Source organism: Heterocephalus glaber, unplaced genomic scaffold (genome assembly GCF_053883595.1).
Source record: "Heterocephalus glaber isolate CG9 unplaced genomic scaffold, H.glaber_assembly_v1.0 deba00001608, whole genome shotgun sequence".
Taxonomy (NCBI): Eukaryota; Metazoa; Chordata; class Mammalia; order Rodentia; family Bathyergidae; genus Heterocephalus; species Heterocephalus glaber.
In genome coordinates, this window is record NW_028258379.1 from 28679888 (window position 1) to 28694304 (window position 14417).

The window sequence follows — 14417 nt, forward strand, 5'->3', positions numbered from 1 at the left end:
TTTCTGTTCTATCTTGCCCTTCACCTAACTGACCCAGTACTACTGAAGGATATATTCAGCACATTATGAAGAAATGCTAGGAGTGTAGGCTTGAAAAAAAAAAAAGATTCATTATCCCCTATGTCTCCTACCAGGAGGCAGCAGGCTAAGCAGTTTTGAAGCTACCTGTTCTCATCTATTATAGATCTTTTTAGTGACACACACAGAGTTCAGGTTATTTCCACAGCCTTTTTGGTTCTCCCAGAGCAGAAGAGTGTTGTTGAAAACAAAACAAAAGAAGGCGTTTGGCTCCTGAGCCTCTTCCTGTCAGCCTCTGGTTCTGGGGTCCATGACATGACACCACTGTCCCAGGGCCAGATGTTGGCACTGTCCTGATGAGCTGGCTGTGGACTAACAATCTGGAGAATCATGGCTATGATCCTGGTCTCCCAACCCAGTGCGCCCTGCTAAGGGTAGTGCAGATAGAGCAGATTCCAGTCTCCTCCAGACTCATCGCCTGAGTGGAAATGTGAGCATATAGGAGTAAGGAGGCATCACGTATAGAGGGGCTCCCTGCAGATCACTTCGAGTCTCGTGAAGTGTGAAGAGTGACACAACACCTCCAATCTGAGCCATTTAACATTTCAAGTACTAAAGCTACATTCTCTCCAATAGATGAAGATTTGTTGCTGCCACTGACAACAGGAGAAGACCCTTTAGGAATTTTCCACTTTAATCTCAACTCTGAGCTGTTTACATACAGCATGCTTAGGACAACATCCTATTGACTAAAAACATAAAATTAAAATGAATGTTTATTGGCCCAGGGATTTAGCTTAGTGGCACCGTGCCTGCCTCGCAAGCTGAATGTCTTGAGTTCGATCCCTGGTACCAAAAAAAAAAAACAAACAAAAACCCCCCAAAAGAATGTTTATTCCAGCTTTCAGGTTTAAGTGAACACTTGTTTTGTTTTGTTTTCAATACTGGGGACTGAACCCAGAACCTATGCACTGAGCTGTTAACTCCAGCCCTTTTCCAACATATATTGTAAAAATTTATCACCAAGTCAGTAAGTTGCTCAGGCTGGGCTCAAATTTACAATCTTCCTGCCTCATCCTCCTACATGGGTGCCAACAATGGGTATGAACAATGTTCTTTTTACAAGCTGACTCTTTGGGTGGAATTTGCGGTCACTCCCATCTTCATCTCATTAGTTTTATATATTAAATGATGGGCACACACACACATTTCTACCAGCTGCCCCCCAAATGAGGCACAGTGTGAACAGCGCCAAGCGTGGGCAGGGAGAAGTCAGCAGGCAGAGGCAGAGCTGCCCTCCAGGGGCCTCCTGGTGCTCCAGCCTCCAGCGACTTCAGAGTGCCTCTGCTTCGTTGCTTCCACTTATTTTCTTCCTTTTCATCTCTTCCCCATTAGAATCTGCTCCCTCCTCAATCACAATTTAGTTGACAAAGGCCCATAAGTTAATCTGCTTAAAGCAAACTGAGATGTGAGCAACGCAAACCTCCCGCTCTCCCAGGAGCCACCGTTTTTCTTCCAAATACAAGCTTGCTAAGATAAAACGAAGCTTTGCTTATTTTTCCTCTTTCTCATCTCTCATCCAGTGGCTGTCCAGCACTGGGGGTTTGGTTTTTAGTACGGGTTGCTGTTTAGTGCCTTTTGACCACTCAGACAAGCCCTCACCTTACCCATGCTGGGAATGTTCTTGTAGTCCAAATTCAGGGCCAGTTCTGGATTAAAGAAATGAAGCAAGATTCTGTCCCCTGAGAGCCCACATACTCATGAAGGACACGACCCATAACAGCAGTTACCATCCAGTGTCCAGTGTGGTAAATGCTGTGACACATGCATGGGCAGACGGCCATAAGAGATTGCAAGATACAATCCCTTCTCATTAAAAACAAACCCTTTAACACAGGATAGAAAATTACAGGGGGCTGGTGATAGCTGATTAAGACTCTTGACCACTTCTCTGAGTTTTTTTCTGCCTTTGGGGATTTTCTCAATTCCATTACTGTTCCAGACAATATGATAATCCTCTTTGACTCAGTAATGTGGGGACACACTGCTTTTATTGCTGAAAACTTAAGGTAGAAGAAAGGGCAAGTATCCGAATTCTCATCTATTGATGGGGAGAAACATAGTAACAACAGTGCTGGCATCAAGAGTTACAGTGTGTTTTAGTCTGCTTCCTATTGTTATAATGAAATACCTGAGGCTGGGTACTTTACAAAGAAAAGAGGTTTACTTACCTCATAGTTCCAGAAGTTTAAAGGCATGGATCAACACTAGTTGGCTCTGGTGTCATCTCATGGTGAATAGCATACGGTGGGACCACAAATGAGAGGGAGACAGGAAGCCAGAGAGTGGACAGAGGCCAGGCTTGCTATTTTATAACACCACCCCTCTCTCAAGAATGAACTGGAGTCCCATGAGCACTAATTCCTTCCATGGGCAGTGCTCCCAAGGACCCAATCAGTAAGCATGAGACCACACGAAGGAGCAGGCTACCAACACATGAACCCTTGGGGGACACACTCAGACCCTATCTAAACCACAGCATGTGCCTGACACAGATAAGTGTCCACTTTCATTGTTGGCACACACTCTTGCCTGGGATGGTAAGAATCATGAACTCAGAGCCCTCCGGTCCTGATGGAACCTGCAGGAGCCTGCCTGCGACTCATCCCTTCTCCCACAGTTCTCATCAGCCTGGACACAGACACAGTTCTGCCCTAGAGAAGAAAGTGAGGGCCTGGCCCATTGAGACACCACCACCAGCAGAGAAACGTGTGGCCCAGCTCTGCACCTGTTGCAGCTGTGGAAGGCATGTCCGCTGCCACTTACACTAGGTCTACGTGCCCTGTGGGCAGGGAACATGGTTTCATTGCAGTCATGTAAGAAATGGTGCTGGGAACCAGCTCAGTATAACCAGAATATTTCTTTTTTTTTTTTTTGGTACCGGGGATCGAACTTGGGTCCTTACGCTTGGGAGGCAGGCAGCAGAACCACTGAGCTAAATCCCCGGCCCAACAAGAATATTTCTAATGTGGAAGGGGCTCTTGGAAGGGTCTTGTCCAACTTTTTCCACCTAAAAACACAATTATCTACTTGATAAATTTTATATGGAGAAAAATTAAAAGAAATTTTAATAACCCCTAATTCTACTGCCTAACTAGAATGGCCTCATGTACACATTTCTTCTTCTTCTTCTTTTTTTTTTTTTTAACAAAAAAAGGTAAACATATCTTTTAAAAAAAGGCAAAAGATGGCTGCCTGCTGTGCAAGTGCAAGGACCCGAGTTCGATCCCCGGTACCAAAAAAAAAAAAGGCAAAACAGCAAAAGTGGCCATAAAATGAAAAATAAATACTAATTTTCCTCCTGTCTGGGACTCTCAGTCCTTCCTTTCTTATGTGTTTTTTCCTCCAACAATAAGAACATATGAGGAATACTCACGTCTATACACATACATATGACTTGAAATTTTTACATAAATAAACTTGCTTTCTCACTTATGAAGGCAATGAAAGTTCTGAAATGAGAACATATCATGCTACTTTCTAACTACATCATGGTCTTGAGCAGGTTATATAACTTCACTGCACCCTAGGTATTTTGATCTGTAAAATACAGGTATAGATGAGTCAGCACATGTGCCATAGTTTGGGTATGAAATGCCACCCCTCTCTAAGGTTCATATGTTAAAGACCTGGTTTCTAGGCCACGGTGATGTTGGGAGACAGAACCTCCTCTTTTTCTGAAGTACTAGGGATTGAACCCAGAGTCTTCACACTGCACTAGACCCCCAGGCTCTATTTATTTAACTATGTAACTATTATTTATTTATATTTTGAGATAGGATCTTGCTAAGTCATTAAATTACCAAGGCTGGGCTTGAATTTGTGACCCTCTTGCCTCACCCTCCAAGACAGCTGGGGTTACAAGCATGCACCACTGTGCCCACTGTGGGTGGTGAAACCTTTCAGAGGTGTGGCCTAGTAGGAGGAAGTTAGGTCATTGGGGGTGTGCCCCAGGAGTGATAGGGAAACCCGGCCCTTCCTGTCTTTCTTTTTTTGACTTCTCTGCCATGAGTTGAATGACCTCTTCTGCCATGTGCTCCCACCTTGATGTGCTATCTCACTACAGGCCGCAAAGCAATGGGGCCAATTAACCATGGACTAAAACCTCCAAAACTATGACCCAAAGCAAATCTTTCCTCTTTCTAAGCTGATTATCTTAGATATTTCTCACAATATTGAAAAGATATACATTTCTTAAAACATAGATGGCACTCAATGCATACGTAGTTATTACTTACTACTATTATACTTTTCTCCTTTTCCCACATATCCTATTTAAATGCTTCCCATTATGCCAACATAAATCATTTGTGCATTAAGCCTTCCTCTAGTGATGGAGACTGAGGTCATATTCATTTGCTATCATCATTACAAACAACACTGAGTTATCTTTATTCACCAATTCTTAATACTTTGGTGAAAAAAAATCCATAGGATGTATTTCCAAGGGTGAATTTGCTAAATCTGTGGCTCATAATTTTGGTCGATGTTGTCAAATGCCCAGCCAAAACACTCTGCTAATGTATCCTGACGCAAAAACAGTAAGGGTGTTTTCCAGCCTCTCTCCAGAATGGGATATTCTCAAAAATTTTAAAGTCTAGACAAGTAAACATTGTCTGTTTCTATCTGAACCTCTTTACATGTTAAGTGAGGTTGTAAACTCTTTAATTTACAGGTGAGACCCAGGGGTCCTCTAACTGGGTCCAAGTCTCACACTGAGCTAGTGAGCAGCACAGACAAAAGGTCAAGGCCAGGTCTCTTGTCTAGGACCACCCTGAGAAGTCCAGACCCTCAGCCCCAAGAGCAGAGCATGAGGACCACTGACCAACCCTTCTCTCCTTCTCTCCAGGGCACACTAACACTGGGGAGGCTGTGGAGTGCTCTGCTGTCTGGTTAGTAGTGTGAGTGCCTCCTGTGGGACCAGCAATCCCAAGAAGCAGGGAGGTCTCAGCCTTATCATCAGTTCAGAAAGTGGGGCTTCCCAGACTGGAAGTCACGACCTGCAACTAGCAGGTAAAGAAAGCCTTGCCTCCAAATTGTCTGACCTTCAAGGACATTTACCTCCTGTACATGTTATCTACACTCTCTGTTCAGTCTCAGAGCCAAGTGGCTCATGTGGAGACTCTCATTCCTTCTCCTACCCTCTCTGGGAACCTATTTTTTGTTTGTTTTTGTTTGTTTGTTTGTTTGTTTTTCCTAGGAAAGAAAGCTCCTTAGAGCAGAGAAAAAAATGTGCTTCAATTTCCCTCTGGGTGACCCCCCACCCCATATCTCTTCAATTGTGTGAGCAGAGTAGAGCAGGAATTCAAGGAGCAGCACAGAGCGAGAGATGAAACACCCTTTGACACTGGCTCTGTACTTGATGATGCTGTAGCCTCTCTGTCTCCACCTATAGGATAGAAAAGCACCTGCTTCAACTTTCTATTGCTATATCAGAGTATTTGAGGCTGAGAAATTTATAAAACATAGAGGTTAATTTTGGATCATAGTTCTGGAGACTGGGAAATCCAAGGGTATAGCAGTGAGTATAGTGAGAGCATGATAAGATTGAGGAAGTGAAAGGGTGAGTACATGAAAGGGAGGGAAAACACGAGGGGCAGCTGTACTTTATAACAACCCACTCTCTAGGTAACTAAACTAGTCCCCAAGAGTGAGAACGCCCAAAGAAGGGCATTCATCACTCATAACAACCTAATCACCTCTTAGACATCCCATCTTCAGCACTGCTACAAGGGCAATTCAATTTCAGCATGAGTTTCAGAGGGAAAACACGGTAATCAAATCAAAGCAGCATCCACCTTGTCCAAGATGCAGGGTTGTTCTGAGCACGAGCTGTCATGCACCCGATGGTGCTTTGTAAATTGTGGATCACAACGCAAACGGAGGATCTTTGGTGGACGCAGTGAATGGGTTGCCATTGGCTTCTGTGCAGGAATATTGCTTTATGAAGCCACATCCTCAGTCGTGCAAGGACTGTCCCAGTGGAGATGTTCCCGAGGCATCTGCCTCCCACCCCTGCCTCTCAGAGTACCATATGGGTCATCACAACACAGACTGAGTTGTGGTTTCATCCTGATTGTGTAAAAAAGTATTTCATAAACATCTGCTTCTACACCAGCTAAACTAGATGTCCAGCAACTCTTCATTCATTTAGCAGAATCAGGGAGCGCAGTTCCACTTGGGTTTCTCAGCCAATTACAAACTCGAATTAAACACAAAACTGGATATTTTGAAGGGGATCATTCTACAATCACTATGTATTTCTCCACTGCTTTGTAAAAGGAGAGCATTGAACATAGTCCAGCCTTTTCCCTTATCTCACTGCCACCATCACACACCCTGATTATCCCACTGAATCTAGAACCACTGGAACCTGTTGTACCACTCATGGCTTTGGACTTTAAGTAAACTACTTAACCTCTTTGTCCTCAGGTTTTCTTATCTGTAAAGAATACAGTTAAGGCTGGGGTGTAGTTCAGTGGTAGCATGGGTGAGGTCCTGGGTTCAATCCCTGGCATGAAAGAAAGAAAGAAAGAAAGAAAGAAAGAAAGAAAGAAAGAAAGAAAGAAAGGGGGGGGAGTAAGGAAGGGAGGGAGGGAGGAGAAAGGAAAGGAAGAAAACCATAAAGATAAAAGAGTTAATTAGGAGTGTGGCTGTAATAACAGAAAATCAGCAGTATGAACTTTAGTTTAGTACATGGATTTGGAAATAACTATTTTGTCCTGAGATACTTTTCGTTCCTATTCCTGGCTACTTTTCAGATGGCTGAACTTGCTGGCTAAGTTAGGCCCTCTTGTGTGGACAAAAATTCCTTTTTGGGCCTTAAAGAATATAACTAAGGTCCCAATGGAACTTGTTATGACAACAACCCAAGCCCAAACCCAAGCATTCAGTTCTGATCAGGGAGACTTCAGTAAGTGCCCTGGAGCAGCCTGATGGAGACTCACATAAATGAACACACATGGCTGAGGCAAAGAATAGGGCTGGGTATAGCTCAGTGGTAGAACACCTGCATAGCACTGCAAATCCCTGGGTTCCCTTTCCAGCAACACGTACATACACACATGCACACGCACACACAGAATTAGAAGAACTGAAGCAAGGAAATCAGAAGCTTCCCTGACCCTCATGGATAAATGTGGCCTTCTACATTAGTCAGCAGGAAACAGAGACACATGCCCCAAACCAGCCAGGGTTATTCTTATAAGAAAGGTGTAGAGGTTTACTTAAAAAAAAAGATATAAAAGATGATTTAAAACCCTGGGACAATCCACAGTGAATACCCAGATGGGGAAACGATGAAACTGTGGCTGCTTCAGAATCTGTGTCTTGGCAGAGCTTAGAAATAGCCATCTGGCTGGCCCTCCCCAGGATGTCATGCACACATGACATGCACACTGAATGCTTGTCTTGGTGGCTTATTTGCATGGAGGTGGAGATTAGGGCGGGCTAGAGCCCCAGGAACCTTCTGGTTCAGTCCCTAGAAGGACAGGACTGAAGAAACGAAATATCTCTTTTCGAGGAGATTAGTCTGTTTTCCTCAGAATGATGGAGGGAATTCTCATGTCAGTTTTGCTCACTTGCTGCCATTGAGATTGGTTTCTAGAGCTCTATCTGTGGCACTGGGCTATTTATGGCTAAATGTGGCACCTGCCTCCTTCAAGTACTCAGAGGTATTGCACTTCCCCACCTACCTGAAGTTAGGTGAAGCCACGTGACTAGCTCTGGCCAAGACATTTTGAGTGGAAGTGACTGGTCACAACTGGGCAACTTGAAGAGCCAGCACACATGTCACCATTGTCTCCTTTCCTCCAGCACTGGTGATGGGAATGTTCCATCTGCCTCCATCCAGGAATAAGAACAAAGATGACGTGGGGTGATGGCCCCAGCAAATCTTCAACAGATAGGTAGACTGAGCAAGAACTAAAGCATTATTATTTTAGACCACTGAGTCTTGAGGATTCTCTCTTACTCCATGACCTGATCAAACTTGAGAGGCACATACAATTTGGCCACCAGGAAGTAACTTTCTTCCAAATTTGTAATTAACTGTCAAGGATTCAATTCCATTAAAGTAGATTGTGCACCCATAGAGCGCATAGTACTAGGTGTTCAGCTGTCCTTTAAAGATGTAGGTATGATTTTTAATTATGAGGAGACAACCTCCTTTCCAGAAGGTAAATTAGGAGACAGAACTCTATAACCCCATAACCCCTCTGTGAGGCTAATTTACCTGAATTCCTTTTTTGAGCCTGGTAAACATGGTGGCAGGTGCAAAGGCCAGCTGTTAAAACCTGCTCCAAAAACTTGGCCACCAGGGCAGGGGAAGGCCATCATTTTCATAAACTCCAATCTCTGATGTGGAAAGTTTCCTCTGTGAAACTTCTGACCAATAGATGCGTTCATCCTCCCAGAAATCAGGCTGGCCTGGTCAAATGGGAATCTTTTTTTTTTTGCTTTATTTTCCCTGTTTAATCCACAGTTTCAAAATGCAGCTGTCTGAACCTCACTGTGAGTTGACACTCGCCACAGTCAGGTTCAATCCCATTATCCTGTGCCTCCAAAGGCAGATTTCAAGTCATCAATTTCATGTATTATATAAAACTTGAGTGTAGGACAAAACTTATACTCATACTCCCCTACACTAAAAAATAATCCACAAAGCAAGTTTTCCTATACCAAGATATATTAACACAAATGTGTCTGACACAGTTGTGATGCAGTCTAGGAGCGTCAGCTAAGCTGTGACTGATAAAATCATTTCTGCAGACTACACGCAACCCTTGGGCACACAGGCTGTTTACACGAATCCATCGATTCCATCATTTCAGGTCAGATTTATTGTTTTAGCCATTATTACTTTTTCACTTCTAAATCAGTACCAACCCATTTATTTTAGCCACCAAAATAACTATGCCATGATCTACTTTCTTACACTGTTAAAATTATCAGATCAGAATCAATACTGGTGAATCAATAAAATGCTCGGAAATCAATATGATGAGGGGAGGTACAAACAACCAATTGGATGTCAAGGCCGAAGAATCTGCCTCCCTCTGCAGCCTCTCACCCCAAGACTACAGTTTATACCTATATTCTCATTTCCCAAGGTGCCCAGGGCCAGTCTCTAAGTACCTTGATGCATGTGTGGCAGAACCATTTCGATGTAATAGTCAATTAAATTATTAATGAAAGAACTGTACAAATAAAAGCATCGTGCTCTTTTATGTAGTAATAATTATTATTGTAAGCAATGCAAATTGAATAATAAGAATCATCAGGGCAGTTCAGTGATAAGCTAACAATTTCCAGCAATCAAACCAAACATCTCTGCTCAAGCTGTTTAATAAAATAAATAGCAGCTTGTTGACATTTTTGTTCAGTTAAACACACACACATCCAGAGGCTATGTTTGTGTCCCAGGTAGAAGAACCAAGAAAGGAACTGGAATCCGAATGATGCAAAGATAGAATCAGTTTTAATGGTGATAATTTAGATAATATCCTTGTTGTAAAGACATGTGAAATTCTATAAAGTGCCCCCAGAATCCAATGACATAGTTTATTTATTTATACATGCACACATGTGCATAGAGGTCTATATATTTCCATGTACATATGCATTATATGGATTTTTATATATGGAACAATAAGTTATTGTAACTAAGTATAATATTTCAGCTACATTCATGTGAAGAATAAATTTATATGCTAAAATAACAAGTCATCACTTTTTAGAAGTAATTACCAAGTGCATAGCTACCCATGACGCAGCCACATACCACACTCAATAAATGGACCATTTTCTCGGTTACTTTGAAGGCTTCTGACTTGGACACTAAGAAGCACATAGTCCTCTCCCAGAATTTAGTCCCTACCAGTTAATTTCTCTACCAGTTTGCTCAAGACCCAAGACAGACTCAGCACAGGAGCTGTCCATCTACCAGCTCAACCTAACCCAATTGGTGAGCGGCTCAGACCCTCTGGTAGCTTCGATGGCCAATGTCTTTTTGTTCACCTTGAAAACTGTGCACCACTATGAAGTAACCACAGCCTCTGGTAGTAAGGGGAGGGAGGAGTCAAAGACACTGGAGTTTCCTTAGCTTCCAGCAGGACTAAAGCTGAGCGACACAGACTTACACTATTTGCATCTCTAATACACACATCGTGTACAAGGTCCAACCACTCAGAGGCCACTGAACTGGGCTCTAGGGTGCTATGCCCTCTTCAAAGGCCTTTCTCAGAGCCGGCGTGGCAGCACATGCCTGTAATCGCAACACACAGGCGACTGAAGCAGGAGGATCACCATGAGTTTGAGGCCAGCCTGGGCTACCTAGTGAGACTCTTGTCTGAAAAACCAACAAAACAAAACCCAAAGGCCTCTCTCTTCTTTCGTGACATATTTGCAGCCACTCTTTTGGAAGATGTATCAACTTCAAAACAGCTCTTCCTTTTCGGTGTCCCCAGAAGATGCCCCTGTTCTGTCTTCCAAGTGATCCTCTGAGTCTAGTCCAGTCCTCATTCTCACTCAGACGGTGCCACTGGTGGAGCTCTGAGCCCTGAGCACAGCTGAGTTTAAACCCAGATTACTTCTTCCCAAGTTAATGCTCCAGTATTCATTTGGGAGCTCATAGGCGCACCCCAGAGTGGGAGTAAGGTTAATGCGGCACATACTTATATCCTTAGAGGGAACAGGTGACTCGCAGTCAGTTGGCTCAGTATCGAGTTATCCATGGCAGTTAGGAAGAACAGGCCCCCTCTGCCTTTGCAGGGGTTGGGTGGGCCAGATGTCACTCAGGAGATAAACATGTGACAATGTAGTCTTAACCCAGAGGGCTATGAACAGACACTTCCTCATCTTTGCAAATGCTCCCCCCACTCAAGTCAGGAAGAAAGTCTTAATTGCTGGTATGTCTCTAATGCTTGCTAACCTTCTTTTTAATAAGAAGGATAAACCACAGGCTTCAGACCTCCAGTAAAGAGTAGCAGGAGCCAAGAAAGAGGGCAGAGAAGGAGGCGATCACAGCACCAAGAAGGGGCAAGAGAGCCCCAGGTCCCACATCTTGATTTCACATAGCAATAAGATTTCAGAAGTATGGTCATGCATCGTAGGGACTTAGGTATTAGGTGGTTTTGTCCATGTGTGGAGATCACACACTCCACTTTCACACATCTAGCTGGTGTAGACAAGCACACACCTGGGCTCAGTGGTATAGCCTGCTCCTGGTCTACACACCTGCACATTGTGTGACTATGCTCAACACTATAGGCCTAACACAGTGGTAAGCGCCTGGTGTGTTCATGCACATCTACACCCAGAGAAGGTACAGTAAAAATGCTAAGCAATAGGAATTTTTCAGCTTCATACAGTCTTAGGAGACATGTGGTGCATCATAGACCAAAACACCGATACGTGGAATGTGATTGTAGTTCTGGGGACAGGTGTACATTGCCAGCTTTTTATTTTGCCAAGGAAGGATATTGAACTCGCTACCTTGAATTTATTTTTCTCTCTTTGCTTTACGTGGGAAATGACTCCTTTTTAAACACTTATCTGTGCATGGTTGTTTAATGTCTGTTTGGTCAGATCATCAGCTCAAGCAGGGGACCTAGAAATTCCACTGTCTTCCACACAGGGGAGTCCCTGGTGTCTAGGAACCTCTGAAACTGGCCAGACTGGATCCCTAGGTTTTCATTGTGGTGGTGGTGGTTGGGGGGGGGGGTGTCAAGTCCAGGGCCTCACACATGCTAGGCAAGTGCTCTACCCCTGAGCTACACCCCCAGCCCCAAAGGATCCCCAATCTGATTACTTTTTTCTCTTCTCAAGAATGCGTTAATTTCCTTATCTTCCTTCAGAAAATTTCCATGAAACATCTTTTCTAAGGTGTTATATAGTCATCTTAAAAAAAACACCCCCCAAAAAACCAAATCAATACATTCTAGGTAAGATTCATTTCAACCCTTGATAAGAGGGTAGTATATGCTTCTAATGGAAATGAATTTTACCCAAAGGAGGCAGTCACACTTTTGCCCGGAGGCCCGAAGCCATCAGCAGAGAACACTTCTGCGAAGGGTGGGCACACCTTGCCCTGCAGGCAGAAGCAGCTGAAGGCGCCTATGGCCAGGCTGCCCATTCATTCCTCTTGAAGCTACTCTCCAGCCAGGGTGACTCTCTAAGGCAACCGACTGGCAGGCTCCAGGCCAGAACCAAGCCTTGCAGCAACAAAGGATTTAGACCAGCTTAATTTCTGAGTTCCTGGAAGACAAAGAACATGGATATGGAAGTGGACTGCGCAGTGTCCACCTGCCACATGTAAATAGGCATCTAGTCAATTTTCGTTATGGCAATCATGATAATACTGTAGAGAACAATGGGAGGAAAAAACTCGGAGGCAGACATAAAATAATCAAACTCCCTTATCCTACAAGAACAGGCTGTCTGGCCTCTCCGTTTCTTGTAAACAGCTCACAAAGGGCCTTAAATACTGAGGGCTGTTTGTCGAATGAACAAGTGAATGAAGTCTCACATTTACTTTGTTATCTTTGGGTACACAGAAACAACTGATTTAGACATCTTGTAAATTAAGTCTCATTTAAACAAAAGCTATATTTTAATTTTACTTAATAATTATCAGCCCAGGCCATACATTCTTAGGTAACAGCAACTAGAAGGATAATTTTGAGAGCTACCAAAGAATGTGTTTCCTATCTGCTGAAGACTATGCTAAGTGCTTAATAAGAATCATCTAAGCTGGGCACAGCAGGACACATCTGTAATTCCAGCTACTCTGGTGGCTGAGACAGGAGGACTGCAAATTTGAGGCTGGTCTGAGCAATTCACCAAGACCCTGTCTCAAAATAAAAGAAAAAACTAAAAGGACTGGGGATGTGGCTCAGTGGTTGAGTATTTGCCTAGCATGTGGAAGCCCCTGGGTTCAATCTCCAGTACAGCAAAACAAACAAACAAACAAACAACCTCTCTAATTCTCTTACCATCCATATAAGGTAAATATTATTATTCCCATTTCATAGATGGGGAAATGGATGTTCAAAGTCATCTCCCCCAGGACGTGGAAGGACTGGGACCTCACAGTGGCTGATGGTCTCCTCTGGGATCCACTGGCTCAGCCTGGGGACCTTGGAACACTTCACTGAAGCCAGCCCTGCTGCAAGTGACAGCTTTTAAGGTCCATGCACTTCAATGGCACTGATGAAAACCCAGGTCACCCTTTCTCCCTCCAAGTCAGTCTAGTTTCCATCAGCCTTTCAGCCTCTGTCAGGAGATCTGCCTGCAGCCCTCAGGCTACGGCCCCAGTGTCCTGAGGTCCCCAGTCCAAGGTCTTCCTCTCCTCTTGCTTAAACCCATTTTTCTCAGGGTAGAGCATGCAATTCCAAAATGGCTTAGAATGAGCACAAACTGGGAATTGTTTTAAATAAAGCAAGCTCTCTAGAATCACAAACCCTCCTGTCTGATGGAGTTGGGAGTGACAAGGGGACCAGCACTGTCCCCTACTGTGCCAGTGTCTTGCTTTGTGACTTCTGTGCCCTCAGTTTCCTGCCATGTGGAATATAAACTCTTATCTGTCTCACAAAAATGATTGTGACAACCAAGTGAGAAAGTAAAAAGACTCTGTGAAAAAATCAAATGCCTTCTAAAATGAAATGGCTAACGTCATACCTGTTCCAAACAGTACAGATTATGGAAAGTTGCAACAGCACTTATGAGGCCAAGGTATGCATCCAGAAACTCTCCTTGTGACATGTGTGGGGGTTTCCATTTGATTAAATGTTTCCAGGGAAACACCTAGAGCCATTATTAAAGGTGCTAACCGGAAGCTAATAGGAAAACCCCCTGAAGGTCTATGAATCAGTTCTTGGGAGAGTCTTATTTTGTAACATTTGGGCCTCACTTATGACTCAAGCATAACTTTCCCTGGTAATATGTAACTAAGAACTGAGATTAATCATCCAATTTCAATTACTTGTCTGCACCCCATGTTGTAAGGGTGCTTGCTATGAAAACAAGGGATTCAACACTGGCTCTTCTGAAGGAGCTTCGGTATGTGAGTAGTTTATGATCACTAACATAGAGTTGCAGTCTTCTAAGTAAGACTCTCTTGTCCTTAAAAATGACTTGCATAATGAGAACATCACAAGAAACCATCTATCTATCTATCTATCTATCTATCTATCTATCTATCTATCATCTATCTATCTATCATTTATCTATCTGTATTTTTTTGGTGGTACTAGGGATTGAACACAGGGCTTTGTGCATTCAAAGAACCAGGCACTCTACCACAGAACTATATCCCCAGCCCTTCAGGAAACCACATTGAG

The 14417-nt window shown here is 43.5% G+C and overlaps 1 protein-coding gene across 10 annotated transcripts in view; it reads right to left on the minus strand.

The window, feature by feature from the left end:
• The window catches only part of Foxn3 (forkhead box N3), a 406647-nt gene that overhangs the window by 271714 nt on the left and 120516 nt on the right, over positions 1-14417 (minus strand). The gene's annotated exons all lie outside the window — the stretch shown is intronic.